The sequence below is a fragment of the Cupressus sempervirens genome, chromosome 7 (assembly GCF_028749045.1).
Source record: "Cupressus sempervirens isolate cs-2001-9-10 chromosome 7, ASM2874904v1, whole genome shotgun sequence".
NCBI lineage: Eukaryota > Viridiplantae > Streptophyta > Pinopsida > Cupressales > Cupressaceae > Cupressus > Cupressus sempervirens.
In genome coordinates this window covers 886,843,888-886,848,762 of record NC_143124.1, presented here as the reverse complement: position 1 = coordinate 886,848,762, position 4,875 = coordinate 886,843,888, and positions in this window count along the sequence as shown.

Sequence of the window (4,875 nt, the reverse complement as noted above, 5' to 3'; positions counted from 1 at the left end):
ATAATTGGTTGGAGATAAGATTAGAGATACTCCTACAGGTGAATTTCAATAGCAAGATTGGATGCAGATGCCACCTAAGACACATGGTCCTCATCCAATGCCCCCATCTTTACCTCAGGCTATGGTGGTAGATAAGGTTTTAGTGACACCTCCACTTCTGAGTTCAGAGGAACATGTTTAGAAGGAATCATCATTACAAGGAGAACTAGAACCAAAGACTACTAGTGAGCCATCAAAAAAGGCACAAGTAATGGAATGTATACAACAACCTTCCTAGGAAGTTGAGGATCAAACTACGAGATCTATAGAAATTGAGACTACAGAAGAAGAACCCTCACAACAAGAGACTCCAAGCAAAAGTGACAGAGGGAAGGAGGTAGTTGAACACATCCCTTCATCATCTAGAGCCAACGTTACAGAAAGACATATCCCGAGATGGTTCTGGAAGGAAATAATGAGAAGTGCTAAACATCAATTACTTGCTTCAGAGGATGATATTTGTGGCATTGCAGAGATTTTGAACAAGCCTGACACTCTATTACAGGATGCAACACCATTTGCATTCATTAGTACTACTTGGAACCAAGACTTATTTGCATAGGTGGCTCTCCCTTTGAAAGGTAAAGATGAAGAAGCTATCAGCCTTCAGGACTATGAAGTGAAGGATATCATGTTAGGGAAGCCTACACGGGATACTTCTCGATAGATGATGACTATGGGAGTCAAAGAGGTTCTTAACCATATGGAATGTGATGAGATTGAAATTAGTACACTTTGAAGGCAAGTTGAGATCTTGAAAGGATATCTAGATGAAGTTACTGGTCCTCTTGATTCTAAATGCCCTGAGGATACTTTGACTGCCATTCTTAAAGAAGGGGAAGGTGTACGGCTCAGTCCATTCTTGAGAGCTTGTCAAGATTGGTGAGACAACCTTGAGGATAGGGGTGTCACTATAATTATAGGAAGTCTAAAATTATTACATGCTACACAAGAAAATGTTGATAAGATTGTGGAAATTTTGAGGTAGGACTTCAATATTATGGATGAGGTATGGGTTTGGAGCAAGGATTTGCAAATCTACAAGCCATAAAAGGACAAAGGTACCAAATTCTAATTGATGTATATATCAAAGAAGAGTTAGACATGATAGATGATTGGATAGAAGAGATTGCAGAGGGAAATAAGGTGATGGGAACATTGCATGATGAGATACATAGGCTCAAGGACCAAGCCTGAGAGAAAATTTTAGAAGCAGAAAAGTTATATAGTGATGCATGCTTGGATATTTTTGAAGATGAAGAATGAGAGAATCTTTTACTAGTTGAGGTAGTTGTGGAAAATTTTAGAAAGACTTTAGAGGAAGCATCCAGTGATGAAGACATTAGACAAGCCTTCAAGACAGAAGAAGCATTTTTAGAGTTTGATACCAAACTTGGAGATTTTGTAGAAACTCAAATTGAGGTGGACAACTACAGACAAAAGGTCAAAGATAAGTATGAGAGTTTGGATCTTCCCGATGCTGCTAAGATTACTAAAATTATAGAGAAATTCAAGGGCAAACATCAAAACATATCTTTAGGATGAAGATGTGTAAAACCCAGATGCCAGAATTTCAATTTTGACAGTTACTAAAATTTTGAGATTTTGACCCAATCAAGATCTGCAGCTCCACAGGTCCATAGCTCTATAGGTCCATAGTTCCATAGCTCTACAATTTAGAGGTGCACCGACAGTTGACTGCCAACTCCAAAAATAGCACTTTGCATGCATTAGAAATGCATTTTGATGGCAAGTTAACTCCGACGCACATCAAGTGAAGGGCCAACTTCTATTTTTGGTGTCTCCATACACTTCTACTTTGACTGATGGCTTCCTCCTACTTTATCTCTCATGCTTTCATTGTTTTTGACATGTAAACGACTCATGCATCCAATTAATGAATAAAATATGGATGGAGTCCTTCTAAGCACTAGTTAGATTACCAGTTTGTATATATTTAGTTTGTTTTAATGTTTTAAAAGCATTTTATTGCATCAAGATATCTCTCACTCTCAACACAAATTGAGGAGATGATTTCTTATAAATACCCCATTGTAAAATGTAAAAAGGGTCGTCGTTATTATGCAATAAAGTTATGCTTTTGGTGCTAGCATTTGGAGTGTAGTTATTCTTGCTTGAATGTGTCATTGTTTTGTGGATTTATTCATGAGATTGTGATTGATCCAAAGGTTTATTGCATTGTTTCTGGTTGTGCGATCTTTTAGTTTTGGTGTTTGCTATAGATATATGAATTCTGTTGACGTAACAAGCTTGAGAAGAGATCACCCCGATTGTGTCTACATAGCTTTTTGTCTCGCATGAGCGCACTTTCCATTGCCTTGCGATTTGATGAAGAGTGAAACATCATTTGATTTGTTAAAGATTCTCACCAATGATTGCATCAGTGGATTCTAGGAAGCCCTGGTCTTGTTTTCATTGGTTTCCTACCAATTTCTTCAAAGGTTTAACTCATAGCGTGCTGTGTTCTATAGCTTATGTCCATTTAGGAATTTAACTTTCAAGTTATTTGATTTCATGTTATTTTTTTTCATTTTTGTTATTGCTTTGCTAACCCCCCTGTTAGAATATGACCTCATAGTAGTTGCATTGTTAGAGTTGCATTCATTGAAAAATAGAAAATACAAAAATATTGTTCTTTTGGTGTGATATTTTGAGATAGTGAACATATTTTACTTGATTCCAAGGTAAAATTTTTTGGAACCAGCAAAGGCCTCCTTGTGAACATTCACATTTATCTTCTATTGAGTGGATTGTGGTACATCACAAGACAAACATTGAACCTTGGAGTGGATCCTTAAAAAGATTTTCTTTTCAAGAGAGGAATTACACTATGGATTCCTACCGTTGACCTCATACAAAATGAACGCCCAACACTCCCCTACATGGGTAACACATCTTTTACATAGAAACATTGCATGGTGATATAGTGGAATTTTATCTATGGGTGGAACTTTGGTGAGTTGACTAGCGAATTACTACCATGTTAGACTATTTAAATATCATCTTTTGCAACATCTCTCTTGGTGATTCATAGTGGGGTGGGCACTCTATTGGACAAGCTAATCACTTTTTTTTTCGGTCTCTTTTTCTTTCATTTTGGTAGAGATGGATCATGGAGATATGTTATTAATGATATTTCTCTTGCATTTATCATGTCATCACTTATGCTATTGTAATGGCTTCTAAAATATGATATTAGCAAGTGAGATATTTCTGTAGCCAAGGTCTCTCTTACTAACTAATTTGGGTTTTTTTCATGCTAACCCCTTGTTATATATTTTTAGCTTTCTTTTCACCCTAGTGCATGAATGTGGAGTTAGGGTCCTTGGTCTTGGGGTCTTTTTCTCTTTGATTTAGTGATGATCTATCTCATTGCAATTTTCTAGACTATCCCTCTTCTTTTTCTCTTGCCTTTACTACAAGCATGGATAGATCCACACTTTCTCTAAAGTAGGGGATAAATATACCATATTAAATTATAAAAATGCCAATTTAATGAATGTTTAGCACCTATTTAATGCAAGATCATCAATCTCTATCTCTTTAATATTTTTTCCCCTTTTTTGTCATTTCCCCTAGGTGGAATTAGGGTAAAACCTAATAGACATTCTTTAAAGCTCCTATTCTCATGGTGGTAAACTCAAGATAGGATGTAATTCCACTAGGTCCATCATTTTGATGAATTCATCCACTTAAAATCTACTTCTACCACCAAAACAAAATTTCTAATAATTTGGAACTAATTTTGTTATTCCAAGACCTATTTTGCAGCTCTAAGACAGCTCAAGGGTTTCTGCACCTAATCATTGGGGGAAAAATTCACCACTGATCAATCAAGGGTGAATTTTTTCCCTGATGGACCAATTAGGGGAAAATTTTGCCCCTCTTCTACATCCATCCTCTCAAGATCTGCATTCTCTACATGTATTCAGAAGGCAAATTTAAAGCACATTCAAAAATGAAGCTTTTGATGTCACCTTGATTTCCTTTCTAGGGTTTTGAAGTTGAGTCAAAGATATTACATCTACATACTTTATTTCATTCTAAATTCAAGAGAATATTCATATATTTATGTTGCTTCTTGTTAGATCTATCACTACTAATTTTGAGCATTCCATTTCAGTTATTTTAATTCAAGGTTAATTTGTAAATTGAGGTTTCATTGAGGAAACATCCTCCCCCCCACCCCTAAACAACAAACAAATACTCCCTTTGTTTTGTAAGTTTTACATGTTGAATTGATGAATAAGTTGTAGATCTAGATATCCTATTCATTATTTATCAGAACTATGAAATCAAAAATAGTTTCTCACACATTTTATCAAGGGTGAATTTCTCCTGTGATGCTTAATTTTTCCCCTAAAGAAGAATTTATCCCTTGATTTATGCCAAATAATTCATGGGCTTTGTCTATAGTGTAGTTTTCAATATAGGGCATTGGAATTAGCTCTTTTTAGAGGTGGTTTAATAGCCCATTTTCAAGTTTTTATCTCACAAGTTATTTCATATTTCTCTCTCTCATTTTTATATACTTCATCATTTTGTCATATCTTTATATTTCATCTCTATACTGCATATCCTCTTACTTAAACCCACTTAAGCTAGAGGTGAGAGGGAATGAAATATGAGTTACTCATTCTTCTTTTTCTCATTATATTTGGATTTATACTCCCCTTTCGGTATTGATCCAAATCTAATCAAAAGGGATGGATCTAAGTCTTCCCCTTTCTAAATGTGTTGGGCTGATTACTTCACTTTTAATCCTACACACAACCTTCTCAACTTCGCCATCAATATGTCCAAATCTAATATTGA